Source organism: Somniosus microcephalus, unplaced genomic scaffold (assembly GCF_052327205.1).
Source record: "Somniosus microcephalus isolate GS21.2 unplaced genomic scaffold, FLI_Smic_1.0 unresolved_chr6, whole genome shotgun sequence".
NCBI lineage: Eukaryota > Metazoa > Chordata > Chondrichthyes > Squaliformes > Somniosidae > Somniosus > Somniosus microcephalus.
In genome coordinates this window covers 53,145,056-53,163,907 of record NW_028225184.1, presented here as the reverse complement: position 1 = coordinate 53,163,907, position 18,852 = coordinate 53,145,056, and positions in this window count along the sequence as shown.

Genomic DNA, 18,852 nt, shown 5'->3' with positions numbered 1-18,852 from the left:
TTCAAAAAGGGCAGGATTGGGTACTAAATATTCCTGGATATAAGATGTTCGAGAAAGATAGTGCAGGAAAGAAAGAAGATTGGGTAGTAGTACTGATTAAGTAGCTAAGTACAGAGCTAGAGAGAGAGGATGTCCAGGAGGGTCAAGGACAGAATCTATTTGGTTTGAGCTAAGAAACAATAGAGGTGCCACTACACGACTAGTTTATTCTGTAGGCCACCAACTAGTGGGAAGAATACAATCGAGAAAATGTGCAGGTAAATTACAGGGCGATGGAAGAAATGTAGAGTATTAATAATGGGGAACTTCAATTATCCTAATATAGTCTGGGTTAGTAAAAGTATAAAGGGCAGACAAGGGGATGACTTTCTGAAGTGAGTTCAAGAGGACTTTCTAGATTGGTGCATTTCTGGTCCAAAGAGGAATGACGCATTGCTGGATCTGGTTCTGGGTAATGAGGTGTGTCAGGTGGAGCAAGTTTCAGTAAGGGAACATTTAGGGAACAGCGATCAGAGCATCATAAGCTTTAGATTAGCTATGGGAAAGGACAGGGAATAATCTATAGTAACAAAGACTTAGATGGAGGAGTGCCAGTTTCAGTGGCTTGAGAATGGAGCTGGTAAATTGGAATCAAAGATTAACAGGAAAAACTATAATTGAACAATGGGCTGCCTTTATAGAAGTGATGATTCGGGTACAATCGAGGTACACTCCCACGAGGGGGAAAGGTAGGAGAAACAAAGCCAGAGCACCCCGGATGATGAAAAAGATAGTGAGTAAGATGAAGCAGAAAAAGGGGGCGTATGACAGATGTCTGGTTGAGAATACAAGTGAGAAACATGCTGAATATAGAAAGTTCAGAGATGAAGTCAAAAAGGAAATAAGAGGGGCAAAGAGAGAGTATGAGGATGGATTGGCAGCTAACAGAAAATTGAATCTAAATGTCTTCTATATGCATATAAATAGTAAATGGGTAGGAAAAGGAGGGGTGGGGCCGACAAGGGACCAAGCAGGAGAAATAGGAGTGGAAGCAGAGTGCCTGGATGAGATACTACATTAATAATTTTCATCTGTCTTCAACAAGGAAGAAGCTGTTGCCAAATCCATAGTGAAAGAGGAGGTAGTTTAGATACTGGATGGGCTAAAAAATGATAAAGGCGAGGAACATAAAGGCCGGATGTACTTAAAGTAGATCAGTCACTAGGAGCAGATGGGATGCATCCTAGGATGCTGAGGGAGGTAAGGGTGTAAATTGCGGAGGTACTGCCCATCATCTTCCAATTTTCCTTAGATACGGTGTGGTGCTAGAGAACTGGAGAACTGCAAATGTTACACCCTAGTTCAAAAACGGGCGCAAGGATAATCCCAGCAACTGTAAGCCAGTCCGTTTAACTTTGGTGTCGGGGTTGCTTTTAGAAACGAAGATCAAGGATAAAATTAGCAGTCACTTGGTTAAGTTTAGATTAATTAAGTAAAGCCGGCATGGAGCTGTCAAAGGCAAATCGTGCTTAACTAGTGTTATGGGTGGACCCAAATGCAGACAGACAGCCAGAGACTTGAGATGGAGTAAAACTCAAAAGATACTAGAAGGCTCTTCAAATACAGGACGTACAAAGAATTCTTCAAACAAAAGATCCAAATAACAATTCAAAGAAACAAAAGCTAGTATACCAAACGCAGGGCAAGGACTATGAACGAACCTGTGACTTGCAGGCATGAGAACTCAAGACTGAGTGACTGGGGCTGGAAATAGTCAGCTTAAATAACAGGCCTGATTAATCTGATGAGACAATTACTCTAATGAGACACAGGTGAGGAGAGAGGTACAGAGACATGGCAGCAGTGTACTGAGGCATCCTAAACCGCCCTCTGGCGGCCAGCGGAGGAAAGTGCAGCTGGGACCCTGACAGAAACCCCCCCTAGGGACGGCAGCTGACGTGAGACCTCACCTGGAATACGGCATACAGTTTTGGTGTCCATACTTATGAAAGGACATACTTGCTCTCGAGTCAGTACAAAGAAGGTTCACTCGGTTAATCCCGGGGATGAGGGGATGGACATATGAGGAGAGGTTGAGTCGATTGGGACTCTATTTTTTGGAGTTCAGAAGAATGAGACGCGATCTTATTGAAATATAAAAGATTGTGAAGGGGTTGGATTGGGTGGATGGGGTGAAGATGTTCCCAGTGATGGGTAAAATTAGAACTAGGGGGCACAGTCTTAGAATAAGGAGCTGCTCTTTCAAAACTGAGATGAGGAGGAACTACTTCACTCAGAGGGTGGTAGGTCCATGGAATATGCTGCCCCAAAAAGCTGTAGAAGCTACATCATTACAAAAATTTAAAACAGAAATAGACAGTTTCCTAGAAGTAAAGGGAATTAAGTGTTACGGGGAGCGGGCAGGAATTTGGACATGAGTCTAGGTTCGGATCAGTCATGGCCTGTGGGTAGCGGAGCGTCCCAGGGGCCGTGTAGCCTGATCCTGCTCCTATTTCGTGTGTCTAATTCTGTTAGATTCAGGAGATGGTTCTGTGATAGTGGATTGGCGGTTAGGATCAGATCAGCCATGATCTTATTGAATGGCAGAGCAGGCTCGAGGGGCAGATTGGCCTACTCCTGCTCCTATTTCTTATGTTCTTATGTACCCCCAGTTGCCTCTGGCTGGCGCCGGTGGAACTCCCAGATAAGCCCAGGATCCAGGATGTCCCGAGCCGGAACCCAGGAGCGCTCCTCTGGAGCGTAACCCTCCCAGTCCACCAAATACTGGAGACCCCGTAGACCCAGTGGGAGCGAAGGAGGCGGCGGACAGTGTAGGTGGGCTGGCCCCCTTCTAGTCGAGGTGCTGGAGGTGTTGTGGTGGCTGGAGATAGGGGACTGGTCTGCACAGGTTTGAGACGGGAGACATGGAAGGATGAATGGATCCTCATGGATCGAGGCAACAGGAGACAGTAAGTAATTGGGTTTATCTTCCGGAGTATCTTGCATGGACTGACAAAGCAAGAAGCCAGTTTGCGGGACTCGACCCGCAGGCAAAGGTCCCGGGTGTAGAGCCAAACCATCTGCCCGGGCCGGAGCAAAGGGGCAGGATTGCGTCGTCGGTTGGCCTGGATCCTCTGTCGACTTGATGCCAGTTGCAGTGCAGAACGGGCCTTTCTCTAGGTCCTCCGGCAGCGCCGGACGAACAACTCCACCGATGGACCCCCACCTCAGGTTCCTGCTCGGGGAACAACGGAGGCCAATAACCGAACTGACACACGAACGGGGAAATCCCAATGGAGGAGGTCTGTAATGTGTTGTGAGCATATTCCACCCAAATGAGGTGTTTGCTCCAAGTAGAGGGGTTGGAGGAGGCAAGGCAACGCAGAGTCGTCTGCAGGTCCTGATAAACCCTCTCAGTCTGCCCATGGGACTGGGGATGATAACCCGATGAGAGGCTGACCGCCGAACCCAGGAGATGACAGAAAGCCTTCTAGAACCGGGAGTTGAACTGGGGACCACGTTATGACACTATATCGACGGGGAGGCAGTGTAGGTGGAAGACGTGCTGCGACATGAGTTGCACGGTTTCTCGGGCGGAAGTGAGCCTGGGCAGGGGGACGAAGTGGCAGGCTTTGGAGAACCGGTCGACAACAACTAGGATGGCAGTGTTACATTGGGACGGTGGCAGACCGGTGACAAATTCCAGGGAAAGTTGGGACGAAGGACGCTTTGGAATGGGGAGTGGGTGAAGGAGGCCATGTGGTCGTGTCCTGGTGTTCTTCTGCTGGGCACAGGTGCTGCAAGCTAAGACAAATGACCGGACATCCCTCTCGATCGACTGCCATCAGAAACTACTGTGGATAAACTGGAGAGTCCGGGCGACCCCTAGATGCCCAGTCAGCTGGGACGAATGCCCCCACTGCAGGACTTGGGTTCGGACTGTTTTGGGATGAGTGTCGGGGTTTTGCTTATATCCGGGGGGTCGAATTTTTGGGAGGGCGCATCAGCTTTCAGGTTTTAGGACCCGGGGCGGTAAGAGAGGATGAATTTGATCCGAGTGAAGAAGAGCACCATCCGGGCCTGGCGAGAAATGAGCTGTTTGTTGTCCTGGATGTAGGCCAGGTTCTTGTGGTAGTTCCAGACCACGAATGGGTGTTTGGCCCGCTCTAGCCAGTGCCTCCACTCCTCCAATGCCAACTTGACAGCAAGCAGTTCTCTGGTCCCGATGTCATAGTTGTGCTCAGCAGGCAAGAGCCACCTGGAGAAGAAGGCGCACGGGTAGAGTTTCTGGTCTGTGACAGAACTTAGGGACAGGATGGCCCCCACGCCAATTACAGAGGCATCCACCTCGACCATGAAGGGAAGAGAGGCATTGGGGAGGGCCAGAACGGGAGCCGTCGTGAAGCGCCGCTGGATTTCATTGAATGCTTTCTCCTCCACGGGTGACCAGTGAAAACGGGTGGATGTTGTCTTGGTTAACGCCGAGAGGGGTGCCGGTATGGAGCTGAAGTTTCTGATGATCCTTCTGTAGAAGTTGGCGAAGCAGAGGAAGCGTTGGACCTGTTTGATTGAAGTGGGTGTTGGCCACTCGCGGACGGCCTGAGTCTTGTCTGGGTCCATCTGATGCTGCCGTTGGTGTTGACGAAGCCCAGGAAGGAGACAGTGGGGACATGGAACTCACATTTTTCGAGCTTGACGTTCAGGTGGTTTTTAGGAAGCCGGTGCAGTACCTCTCGGACATGCTGAACATGTTCTTGGGGGGAGCTGGAAAAGATGAGAATGTCGTCGAGGTAGACAAAGACGAATCAGTTAAGTAAATCACGGAGATCGTCGTAAATCAGGGCTTGAAAGACCGCGTGTGCGTTGGCCAGACCGAATGGCATTACTAAGTACTCATAATGGCCAGTAGGGGTGTTGAAAGCTGTTTTCCACTCGTCTCCCTCCCTTATGCGGACCAGATTGTAGGCATTGCGAAGATCCAGCTTGGTAAAGGTCATGGCCCACTGCATGAGCTCGAATGCCATGGACATAAGAGGGAGGGGGTAGCGGTTCTTCAATGTGAGCCGGTTGAGGCCGCGATAATCAATGCATGAGTGAAGACCCCCATCCTTTTTAACCGCAAAGAAGAAGCCTGCCCCGGCAGGAGAGGTGGAAGGACAGATAGCACCAGTGGTGGGGGCATCACGGATATACTCCTCCATGGCAGCGGTCTCAGGCGTGGAGAGAGAAAAGAGGCGACCCCGAGGAGAACAAGTGCCGGGTAGCAGGTCGATGGCACAGTCATACGGGCGGTGAGGAGGAAGGGAGACGGCCCGTCTCTTACTGAAGACCTCTATAAGGTCGGTGTAGGCAGCTGGGATGCGAGAAGGATCGGGGGAAACTGAAAGCTCGGGAGAATCGATAAGTGGTGTCGAGAACAAGCAGGTGGCATGGCAGGTTGGACCCCATTCCATGAGTGCCCCGGTAAACCAGTTGATATGTGGATTATGGAGAGCCAACCTGGGAAAGCCCAGGACCAGAGGAAACTCGGGAGAATGAATGAAGTGGAACTGAATTGTCTCTTGGTGGTGCTTCTCCACAAATAGCCACAGGGGGTCGGTAATTCGGCGGACGTTACAAGAGCCAAGGGGTCTACCATCAAGGGCAGTAATTGTAAGAGGATAGTCGAGGTCGACCATCGGGATCTGGAGCTGTCTAGCCAAGTTCATATCCATGAAATTCCCTACTGCTCCGGAATCCACGAAAGCACGGAGGGTGTGTTGCTGATTACCCCAGGAGAGAAAAGAGTAGAGACAGACACCGGAAGAAGCAGATTCGGGAGTGGTGTTTTGACTCATCACAGTTCTCCCACTGCTGGACGAGTCCTGGCTTTTCCCACCAACTCGGGACAGGAATCGCGCAAGTGCCCGAATACCCCGCAGTAAAGGCAGCGACTCTCGCGCATTCGTCGCTCCCATTCAGATTGGGAGAGTCGAGTTCTGCCCAGCTGCATGGGCTCCTCCATGGCGGTAGGTGGCGTTGGGCTCGGGGATGCTGCATTGGGATCTGGGGGTGAGAGAAATGGACGGCGGCGTTCTCTTCGTCGCCCGCGGAGTCAATTGTCAATCCGAATGGCCACATCGATAAGAGCCTTGAAATCATTGATTGATCTGTGAGAGGCCAGTTCATTTTTGACCTCCTCTGAAAGCCCGTGAAAATAGGTGGCGATGAGTGCCTCCGTATTCCAAAGACTTTCAGTGGCGAGAGTACGGAATTCAATGGCGTTGTCCGATACACTATGATTCCCCTGATGGAGATGGAGCAGTCTATTGGTCGCCTCTCGCCCGCTAACTTGATGGTTGAAGACTCATCTCATCTCCTAGGTGAACATCCGACAGTTGGAGCAGGCAGGGGTTTGTCGCTCTCACATAGCTGTGGTCCAAGCGAGGGCACACCCGGTGAGCAGGGAGATGATGTAGGTGACCCTAGAATGATCGGAGGGGAATCTGGAAGGCTGGAGCTCGAATGGCAGCGAACACTGTATGAGGAAGCCGCGACACTTGCCCGGGTGACTGTCGTATCTTTCGGGAGCTGGAAGGTCTGGATCCTTGTCTTGTCGAGGATTAGATGCTGGAGTTGTGCAGAACCCGACTGCTGGCCGTGCCCGACAGCCTCGGTTAGGGAATGCAGGCTATGACGAATCTCCCACAGCAGTTGGTCATGCCTCCCGACCGTGGCTCCCTGACTCATCAGGGCAGAGCGCAGTTGATTAATCTCATCCCTTGGTTGGCTGGTTTCTGCTGGGTCCATGTTGATGACTCAGTCTTGCTGTTACGGGTGCGGTAGTGGACCCAAATGCAGACAGACAGCCAGAGACATGAAATGGTGTAAAATGCAAAAGATGCTTTACTAGAAGGCTCTTCAAATACAGGACGTACAGAGAATTCTTCAAACAAAAGGTCAAAGTAACAATTCAAAGAAACAAAAGCAAGGTATACCAAACGCAGGTGAGGAGAAGGTGCAGAGACATAGCAGCAGTGTATCGAGGCATCCTAACCCGCCCTCTGGCGGCCAGCAGAGTAAAGTGTAGCTGGGACCCTGACAACTAGATTGAGGGATTTTTTTGAGGAGGTAACAAAGAGGGTTGATGAGGGTAATGCCAGTGATGTTGTGTACATGGACTTCCAAAAGGCATTCGACAGCACGGGCTCTATGGGATGATGGCGTCTTTCTGTGCTGTAACCATTCTATGATTCCATGTTTTATATTTTGCTTTTTCTGTCACTTTCTCATCTTTTATTCATAGATTTAGATCAATCCTGGAAGAGAAACTCCGTTCTCCCTGTTCTGTCATCCGTATTTTTGGACTCTACAGGAATCATGGGATATGGAGTTGTGGAGGGGGTGGGGTGACATTTAGATTTCATGTCGAAGATTAGCCATGATCTTATTGATTGGCAGAGAAAGCTCGAAGGGTCGTGTGGCCATCTGTGCTCCTAATCCTTATGGTATTTGTTTATGGGCGGGTGAGATATTGCGCATTTGCTCATTATCCAGCTATTATTTCAGTAAAACACTGCATTACTGTTCTTGTCATTTACTCCCAAATACCCCCGCCCTGGCTACTGTTGGTGTTCCTGGTAAGTCTCTGTATCCAGCTATTAATTCTGTAGATCATGTTTAACTGTATTTCTCTCTTTGTCATTCGCCATCCCATCCCTGCTGCGGTCAGCTATTGATTCTGAAGGTGATAACGTGTTACCAAGATTCTAATCTTTTATATTCAACCCAAGCAAATTTATTGCACGTGACTTTTTATTTAACGATATTCAGTCTAGTATCTACACTGAACATTTGTGACAGATCAGAAGAATGTTGTCTTGGTTTAGGAGACACTTCACCGAATGGCGAATGTTCATCGACCTGTAACGTTAACTCTCTTTCTCTCTCCACAGATGATACCTGACCCGCTGAATATTACCAGCATTCTCTGTTCTCATTTCAGATTTCCAGTATCCACAGTATTTTGCTTTTGTTTTCAACTAATGCTGGTTATGGTGACTTACAGAATCACAGGAACAAATCCTGGCAGATCATGAACACATCTTTAAATGCCTGAAATATCCGCTAATCATTCAGTTCCAGCCAGTTTCCCAGCATCTGCAGTTCTGCATTAGTGGCGCTGCGGCTGGTGGTTAAAGTAGGAATACAATGATAATTTACATTCTCACAAAATGCTCATTCAGACAGATTCAATATATTTATTTCCAATCTTGGTTCTGACTTTACAATTGTATTCCATACCCGTCTGTCATAGTTCAGTGGATCTCTCAGTGAGAAACAGAGTGATTCTCTATTGCCTCCTGCTGTACTTCAGGATAAACAATCCCAGCTGATTGTAACTGAAGTACTGAGTATAAAAATCCTTTGATATCTTCGTGTCTAATATTTTCTGCACAAGTTGGAAACCAACAGTTGAAAAAGTACAAGGATAAAGCTCTTCCATTTGTGTTCAGATAATTTACAAAAGCTTTTGGTGGCACTTTGCCTGTGGGATCAGTCATCTAATTCTGATGCTGATAAATGCTTTCAGTGGGACATTACCTGGTGATGGATAGCTATTTACTTTAATTCAGCGTCCATTATTTGCAATGTTACGTGGCCAATATCCATTTCAATGAGATACAATTGATTTATTTCAACAAAAATGCAGAAAACTAAATTTTCAAAACACTTGTGAAAACCCAGTTATCTTTATAAGTTATTATTTTAGCATTGTCCTATTGCACCCGTGCATTTTACATACAATTGCCTGTAGTTATTGCCAACGTTGCAGTTTCTGTATTTTGCTGTTGCATTCATTTTCAGTTCTAGATATAATGGATATTCTAACCAGGAGCAGGAGTACCAGCGGGATTTCCCCCCTCCCTAACACAGGGGCACAGAAGTTAATATCCCCGGTCCAAATGCTGACTGATCCCGGGCACGAAGGAATCCTGAGAAGTTCTGTTCCGTTGTGTCTCTGATAACTCGGACGGTGCTTTTTTCTGCTTACTAAATATAGATCGATCATTTAATCACTCATTGATCATACATCGTTTACATTAATGATATATTTATTCCCATTTCATTTATTGATTCCACAATTTATACCGATTATTCTTACAATGAACCCTGTGCTCAGCTCCACATGTAAAAGAATTAGAATATATCATTGAATTTCGCCAATGAATTGCATATTTGCCCCCGAATTCCATCAAATTGCAATTTTTTCCCCAGCCTGATGATGTATAATTTCCCTTTTATTTTCCTTCCTCACAGTGAACTTAGTTACCATTGTGATCCTGTCCCGCGGAAAGTGCGGTCTCTCCAAATGTGTCACTCGCTACCTGGTGGCCATGGCAACGTCGGATCTACTGCTCGTTATCCTCGACCTGATATTGAGGCACATTCCGATTATTTATTGGAGACAGTTTGATTTTGTGCGGTTCATCCCCGTGTGTAATATCCATGCCGTCCTGCTTTATGCAGCCACAGACTGTTCTGTCTGGTTCACCGTCACTTTCACCTTTGATCGATTAGTGGCCATTTGTTGCCAGAAGCTGAAAACTAAATATTGCACCGAGAAAACGGCAGCTGTGGTTCTAGGAACAGTGGCTGTGCTGAGCGGTTTAAAGAACATTTTCTGGTATTTTATGTTCACAGATCAATATTACCTTGCGAATATCCCCTGGTTTTGTATTGCAACATCTGATGTTATGGATTCACGGGTCTGGGGAATAATCGAGTTCCTTCATTATATTCTCACCCCGTGTGTCCCATTTGTTTTGATTCTGCTATTCAATGCTGTCACCGTCAGACACATTGTAGTGTCCAGCAGAGCCCGCAGGAGACTCCGGGGTCCCAGCAGTGGGGACAATCCAAGAGACCCAGAGATGGAGAGCCGCAGGAAATCCGTAATTTTACTATTTGTTATCTCGGGCAATTTCATCGTTTTATGGACAATGTTTATGGTGTATTTTTTATGGTACCGGATGAGGTATTTGGGGTATGGCACTGTATATATACCATATTATGTAAGGGAAGTGGGATTCGGGCTGCAGATGCTGAGTTGCTGCACAAACACTGGCATCTATGCCATGACCCAGACTAAGTTCAGAGAGCAGTTGAAGAATATGGTGAAATATCCCTTCACTCTGATTGTAAAATTCATTAAAATATGAGAAGAAATGGTGACTTTGCAGCCTGAGAGCTCCCTGGGTCAGATATTGTGGTGAGCCACTCACCCCCGGAACGCCACGGGGCCGGTAATTGGGGATATTCACATGTTCACTCAAAATCTGCCTACACTGTGCTCCCTGGGGTTGATTTTGTGTTGAGCCACAATCACGCAGGCCACCGTCCCATGGGGCCGGTGATCGGAGACATTCACACACTCACTCACACACTGTCTACACGGAGCTCCATGGGCCTGATAGTGTGTTGAGCCGCTCTCCACTGGGCCACGGGACCAGCAGTCGAGGACATTCACACACTCACTCACACACTTTCCACATTGGGCTCACTGGGGATGATATTGTAGTGAGCCGCTCTTACCCAGGCTGCCCTCCCTTGGGGCTGGTGATCGGGGACTTTGAAACATAGAAGATAGGAGCAGGAGTAGGCCTGTCGGCCCATCGAGCCTGCTCCACCATTCAATGCGATCAAGGCTGGTCATCCAAATTCAGTACCCTGTCCCTGCTTTCTCCCCTTACCCTTTGATCCCTTTAGACTTAAGAAATATATCCAACACCTTCTTGATTATATTTAATGAAATGGCCTCCACCGCCTTCTGTGGTAGAGGTTCACCACTCTCTGGGTGAAGAAATTCCTCCTCATTTCTGTCCTAAATGGCCTACCCTTTATCCTTAGACTGTGTCCCCTGGTTCTGGACTCCCCGACTATCGGGAACATCCTTCCTGCATCTAGTCTGTCCATTCCTGGTAGAATTTTATAAGTTTCAATGAGATCACCTCTCCTTCTTCTAAACTCCAGCGAGTACAAGTCCAATCGACCCAATCTCTCCTCATACGTCATTCCTGCCATCCCAGGTATCAACCTGGTGAATCTTCGCTGAAATACTTCCATGGCAAGAACAACCTTCCTCAGATAAGTCGACCAAGACTGCACACAATACTCAAGATGTGGTCTCACCAAGGCCCTGTACAAGTGCAGCAAGACATCCTTGTTCCTGTACTCAAAACCTTTCGCTACGAAGGCCAACATACCATTGGCCTTCTTAACCGCCTGTTGCACCTGCATGCTTACCTTCAGCGACTGGTGCACAAGGACACCCAGGTCTCGCTGCACTTCCACTTCTCCCAATCTATTGCCATTTAGATAATAATCTGCCTTCTTGTTTTTGCCACCAAAGTGTACAAGGTATTGGTGAGACCACACCTGGAATACTTCATACAGTTGTCGTGTCCATACTTAAGAAAATACATACTTTCGCTCGAGGCAGTACAAAGGAGGTTCACTCGGTTAATCCCGGGGATGAGGGGATTGACATATGAGGAGAGGTTGAGTAGATTGAGACTCTACTCATTGGAGTTCAGAAGAATGAGAGGAGATCTTATTGAAACATATAAGATTGTTAAGGGGCTTGATCGGGTGGATGCGGTGAGGATGTTCCCATTGATGGGTGAAACTAAAACTAGGGGGCATAATCTTAGAATAAGGGGCTGCTCATTCAAACCTGAGATGAGGAGAAACTTCTTCAGTCAGAGGGTGGTAGGTCTATGTAATTTGCTGCCCCAGAGAGCTGTGAAAGCTACATCATTAAATAAATTTTAAACAGAAATAGACAGTTTCCTTGAAGTAAAGGGAATTATGGGTTACGGGGAGCAGGCAGGAAATCGGACATGAATCTAGGTTCGGATCGGTCATGGCCCTGTGGGTGGCGGAGCGGGCCCAGGGGCCGTGTAGCCTGGTCCTGCTCCTACTTCTTGTGTTCTAATTCTTGTTAGCTTACAGGAGGTGGTTTTTTCACAGGGATTAGTGGAGACCTCGGGAACAGGCTGCTAGCTAGGAGTCCCTCAAGTGTAAATTGGGCCTGTTCCTGGCTGGGGTGGAGATCACCTATTACAGAAGGTAAGTACTGCAGGAAATACAGGGAAAGAGTAATCCCCTGGACGAGTTTCAATAGCCTAGATGGGTCGGAGAGGAATTTCCCAGATTTTTTCTCCCAAATTGGCCATTGGGTTTTTTACCTGGTTTTTCGCCTCTCCCGGGAGATCAAATGGGTTCGGGTGGGATGGAGAGTGAAAGTAGATTAGAGGTTAGGATCAGACTGATAGAGCGGATTCTTTTACCCTCAGTCTGGTTCAGTAATCACTGAGTCGAATGCAACTGGAGAGTTCAAACGATTTATTATCCGCGGACTTTAAGGCAACAGTGAACCCAGTCCTTCACACCGTACAATATCCACTTCCGCGGATTGAAGATATTTTCGTCTCGCAATCTGGAGGGAAATGGTTCACTAAGATTGATCTGGACCAGGCGTATCTGCAAATGGAGGTAGAAGAAGCATAAATAAAATACCTCACAATCAACACCCATAAAGGTCTCTACCCATACAACCGGCTGGTATTCGGGGAAGCATCAGCTCTGGCTATTTGGCAAAGGGCAATGGAACAAGTCCTGCAAGGGATCCCAGGGACCCAGTGTTATTTGGACGACATCCTGGTCACGGGCGAAAATGACAGTGATCACCTCGCCAACCTGGAGCATGTGCTCACTAGATTGAAGGAATATGGGCTCCGAGCTAACCGCCCCAAATGCGAGTTTTTTAAAAAACAGATCTCGTATTGTGGCCACGTTATCGATAAAGAGGGGTTACATAAGTCCCCAGAAAAGATTGAGGCAGTAGTCAAGGCTCCAGCACCGGAAAACATGTCACAACTGAGGCCGTTCCTCGGGCTGGTAAACTACTACAGTAAGTTCTTGCCAAATTTGTCTACAATACTACACCCACTGAACACCCTACTGCAAACTGGAGTGCCATGGAAGTGGAGTGACGAATGTAAACGATCTTTCCAGAAGAGCAAAACGCTAATCACATCGGAAGAGGTATTGGCACATTTCAACCCAGCACTACAAATTCGGTTGGCGTGTGATGCGTCACCCTATGGCATTGGAGCGGCGCTGTCACACAAATTCTCGGACGGCTCAGAGAGGCCAATAGCCTTTGCGTCACGATCACTAAACTCAGCTGAGCGTAACTATGCCCAGATTGACAGGGAGGCCCTCAGCCTAGTGCGGGGAGTGAAATAGTTCAATCACTATCTGCACGGGCAGAAATTCACCTTGCTGACTGACCACCAGCCTCTTGTCTTCATTTTTAATCCGAAGAAGGGCGTTGCGGTGATGACTGTGCAACAACTACAAAAATGGTCACTCTTTCTAGGGGCGCACCACTATGCGATTGAATATAAGGGCACGAAACAGCATGGAAATGCTGATGGGCTATCAAGCCAGCCACTGCCTACTGCGGAGGAAGCACCAGCAGTGGATCCTGCCAAAAAGTTCATTGGACTACAGTTGAATACCTACCGGTAACTAATGCTCGTATAGAATAGGAGACCCGAAATGATCCGACACTGTCTCGGGTGTATGATTTGACGGTGAAGGGATGGCCAGCACATGGCGACTCACTGTTGCCAGCATTCTCGACAAGAAGAGAACAGCTGTCAGTGTGCCGGGGGACCTTGATGTGTGGATCCCGAGTGGTAATTCCACCCAAGTTAAGGGGTAGAGTGCTCAATGAGCTTCATGGGGGTCATCTGGGAGGGGTAAAAATGAAAAGCCTTGCTAGGGCTTACGTGTGGTGGCCGGGAATCGATCAGCATATCGAGGACCTGACAAAGAGCTGCTCAGGATGCCAGAAGATCGAAAATGCACCACCACATGCCCCTCTACACCCATGGGAGTGGCCCTCATCTCCATGGCAACGGGTGCATCTTGATTTTGCTGGTCCATTCGTGGACTCATTGTTTTTAATAGACGTGGATGCGCACTCCAAATGGCCTGAGGTGATCAAAATGTCCTCCACCACCACGGAGAAAACTATTGCAGTCCCACGGACCATATTTGCTAGGAACGGCTTGCCAGGGCAGCTTGCTCTCATAACGGACCACAGTTTGTGTCCGAAGAGTTTCGAAGATTTATGAAAAGGAATGGGGAAAGGCATTACACATCCGCCCCGTATCATCCAGCCACAAATGGATTGGCTGAGAGGTTCGTACAAACCTTTAAGAAGGCAATAAAGGCCATGTACAATGACAACATTCCGCTGCAGCATAAGGTGGACAATTTCCTGTTCACCTACTGGAATGCGACACATGCAGTCACCCACCAGGCCCCGGCCATGATGTTCTTTAAACGAAGGTTAAGATCTCGCCTGGATTTGCTCAGACCAAACGTACGAAGAGATGTTGAGAGTAAGCAATTCCAGCACATCCATGAGAAGCCAACAAGGAGCTTCAATGTAGGGCAACCAGACTTGACCCGCGACGACCGAACAAAAAAATGGCAGCCAGGAACGATATGCACATGGCAGGCCCACTAATGTACACAGTGGACGTTGGGGAGAACATCGTGAGATGCCATGCTGACCAGATCCTAGAGTCACAGGAACAAGCCAACCCCATGCCTCGCCCATACGTACCTGGTGAGGAACCCGACGTACAGGTCGCATCTACCCCAGAAACAGTAGCATCGGAAGCTGATGACCCAACTGACGACAGGGTGCCAGAATCGCCTCAGTACCAAGAGCGAGACACTCGGGAAAGGCGCAATCCAGAAAGGATCAGGAAGTCTCCCCAAAGACTGAATATATAAATGGACTATTTTCAGCAAACGTTGTATGATAAAAGTGTTAATTGTAATTAGTTTGATATTTAATTGATAAATGAGTGTTATGGTACTGTTAATCTAAAAGATGAGGAATTGTAATGTATGTCCGCTTAAGGGGGGAACTACGATTTACAGCTCATGTATACTGTAGTTCCGGCAGTGACCACACCTGCATGTAGCACGGCGTAATAATCTGTACAATTAAGTTCCAGAGTGAGCCACATTGAGTAAACACCTGTTGTACCATTCTCCTGCAGTCTTGTGTCTTACTACTGATGGACACAACATGATCCACCTCAGCGGCTGAATCTAGTCAAGGTTTTAGGCATGAGCCAGCATTGATCCACCTCAGAGGCTGAATCTAGTCAAGGTGTTAGACCTGAGCCAGCATTGATCCACTTCAGAGGCTGTATCTAGTCAAGGTGTTGTGCCTGAGCCAGCATTGATCCACATCAGAGGCTGAATCTGGTCAAGGTGTTGGGCCTGAGCCAGCAATGATCCACCTCAGAGGCTGAATCTAGTCAAGGTGTTAGGCCTGAGCCAGCATTGTTCCACCTCAGAGGCTGAATCTAGTAAAGGTGTTTGGCCTGAGCCAGCATTGATCCACCTCAGAGGCTGAATCTAGGCAAGGTGTTGGGTCTGAGCCAGCATTGATACACCTCAGAGGCTGAATCTAGTCAAGGTGTTGGGCCTGAGCCAGCATGGATACACCTCAGAGGCTGAATCTAGTCAAGGTGTCGGGCCTGAGCCAGCATTGATCCACCTCAAAGGCTGAATCTAGTCAAGGTGTTCGGTCTGAGCCAGCATTGATCCACCTCAGATACTGAAACTGGTCAAGGTGTTGGGCCTGAGCCAGCATTGATCCACCTCAGATACTGAAACTGGTCAAGGTGTTGGGCCTGAGCCAGCAATGATCCACCTCACTGGCTGAATCTAGTCAAGGGGTTAGGCCTGAGCCAGCATTAATTTTCACCTCAGATGCTGAATCTAGTCAAGGTGTTCGGCCTGAGCCAGATTTGAACCACCTCAGAGGCTGAACATATTCAAGGTGTTGGGCCCGAGCCAGCATTGATCCGCCTCAGAGGCTGAATCTAGTCAAGGAGTTAGGCCTGAGCCAGCATTGACCCACCTCAGTGCCTGAACTCAGTCAAACTGTTAGGCCTGACCCAGCATTGAAACACCTCAGAGGCTCAATCTAGTTAAGGTGTTTGGTCTGAGCCTGCATTGATCCACATTCAAGGATGAATCTAGTCATGGTGTTATGTCTGAGCCAGCATTGATCCAGCTCAGAGGCTGAATCTAGTCAAGGAGATGGGCCTGATCCAACATTGATCCTCCTCAGAGGCTGAATCTAGTCAAGGTGTTAGGCCTGATCCAGCATTGATCCACCTCAGAGGCTGAATCTAGTCAAGGTGTTAGGCCTGAGCCAACATTGATCCACCTCAGAGATGAATCTAGTCAAGGTGTTAGACCAGATCCAGCATTGATCCACCTCAGAGGCTGAATCTAGTCAAGTTGTTAGGCCTGAGCCTGCATTGATCCACATTCAAGGATGAATCTGGTGATGGTGGTAGATATGAGCCAGCATTGATCCACCTCAGAGGCTGAATGTAGTCAAGGAGTTGGGCCTGAGCCAGTTTTGATCCACCTCAGAGGCTGAACATAGTCAAAGTGTTGGGCCCCATCCATCATTGATTCAGCGTAGAGGCTGAATCAATCAAGGTGTTAGGGCTGATCCAACATTGATCCACCTCAGATGCTGAATCTATTCAAGGTGTTGGGCCTGAGTGAGCATTGATCCATTGCAGAGGCTAATCTAAATCAAGCTGTTAGGCCTGAGCCAGCATTGAGACAACTCAGAGGCTGAATCTAGTCAAGGTGTTAGTTCGGAGCCAGCATTGATACACCTCAGAGGCTGAATCTAGTCAAGGTGTTGGGCCTGAGCCAGCATTGATACACCTCAGAGGCTGATTCTAGCCAAGGTGTTAGGCCTGAGCGAGCATTGATCCACCTCAGAGGCTGATGCTAGTCCAGGTGATAGGCATGAGCCAACATTGATACACTTCAGAGGCTGAATCTTTTCAAGGTGTTAGGCCTGAGCCATCATTGATCCACCTCAGAAGCTGAATCTAGTCAAGGTCTAAGACCTGAGCAAGCATTGATACACATCAGAGGCTGAATCTAGTCAAGGTGTTGGGCCCGAGCCAGCATTGATCGACCTCAGAGGCTGAATCCAGTCAAGCTGTTAGGCCTGAGCCAGCATTGATCCACCTCAGATGCTGAATCTAGTCACGGTGTTAGGCCTGATCCAGCATTATCCACCTCAGAGGCTGAATCTAGTCAAAGGGTTGGACATGAGGCAGCATTTATTCACTTCAGAGGCTGAATCTAGTCAAGTTTTTAGGCCTGAGCCAGTTTTGATCCATCTCAGATGCTGAACATAGCCATGGTATTCGGCGCGAGCCAGCATTGATCCACCTCAGAGGCTGAATCTAGTCAAGGTGTTAGGCCTGAGCCAGCATTGATCCACCACAGAGGCTGAATCTAGACAAGGTGTTAGGCCAGCGCAAGCATTGATCCACCTCAGTGGCTGAATCTAGTCAAGGTGTTGGGCCCGAGCCAGCCTTGATCCACGTCAGAGGCTGAATCTAGTCAAGGTGTTAGGCCTGAACCAGCACTGATCCACCTCAGAGGCTGTATCTAGTCAAGGTGTTAGTCATGAGCCAGCATTTATCCACCTCAGAGGCTGAATCTAGTCAAGTTGTTAGGCCTGAGCCTGCATTGATCCACATTCCTGGATGAATCTGGACAAGGTGTTGGGCCTGAGCCAGCATTGATCCAACTCAGAGGCTGAATCTAGTCAAGGTGTTGGGCCTGAGCCAGCATTGATCCACATCAGAGGCTGAATCTAGGCAAGGTGTTAGGCCTGAGCCAGCATTGATCTACCTCAGAGGCTGAATCAATTCAAGGTGTTGGGCCTGAGCCAGAATTGATCCACCTCAGAGGCTGAATCTAGTCAAGGTGTTAGGCCTGAGCCAGCAGTGATCCACCTCAGAGGCTGAATTTATTCAAGATGTTAGGCCTGAGACAGCATTGATCCACCTCAGAGGTTGAATCTAGTCAAGATGTTTGGCCTGATAAAGCATTGATGCATCTCAGAGGGTGAAGCTTGTCAATGTGTTGGCCCTGAGCCAACTTTGATCCGCCTCAGAGGTTGAATCTAGTCAAGGTGATGAGCCTGATCCAGCATTGATCAACCTCAGAGTCTGAAACTAGTCAAGGTGTTAGGCCTGAGCTGGCATTGATCCACCTCAGAGGCTGAATGTAGTCAAGGCGTTAGGCCTGAGCCAGCATTGATCCACCTCAGAGGCTGAAACTAGACAAGGTGTTGGGCCTGATCCAGCACTGATCCTCCTCAGAGGCTGAATCGTTTCAAGTTGTTGGGCCTGAGACAGCATTGGTCCACCTCCGAGGCTGAAACTTGTAAAGCTGTTACGTCTGAGCTAGCATTGATCCACCTCAGAGTCAGAATCTTGTCAAGAGTTAGGCCTGAGCCAGCATTGATCCACCTCAGAGGCTGAATCTAGTCAAGGTGTTGGGCCTGAGCCAGCATTGATCCAACTCAGAGGCTGAATCTAGCCAAGGTGTTAGACCTGAGCCAGCATTGATCCACCTCCAAGGCTGAATCTAGGCAAGGTGTTGGGCCTGAGCCAGCATTGTTCCACCTCAGATGCAGAATCTAGACAAGGTGTTAGTCCTGATCCAGCATTGATCCACCTCAGAGGCTGAATAGTATCAATGTGTTCGACCTGAGCAAGCATTGATCCACCTCAGCGGCTGAATCTAGACAAGGTGTTAGGCCTGAGCCAGCATTGATCTAGCTCAGAGGCTGAATCTAGGCAAGGTGTTGGGCCTGAGCCAGCATTGATCCACCTCAGAGGCTGAATCTAGTCAAGGTGTTAGGCCTGAGCCAGCATTGATCCACCTCAGAGTCTGAAT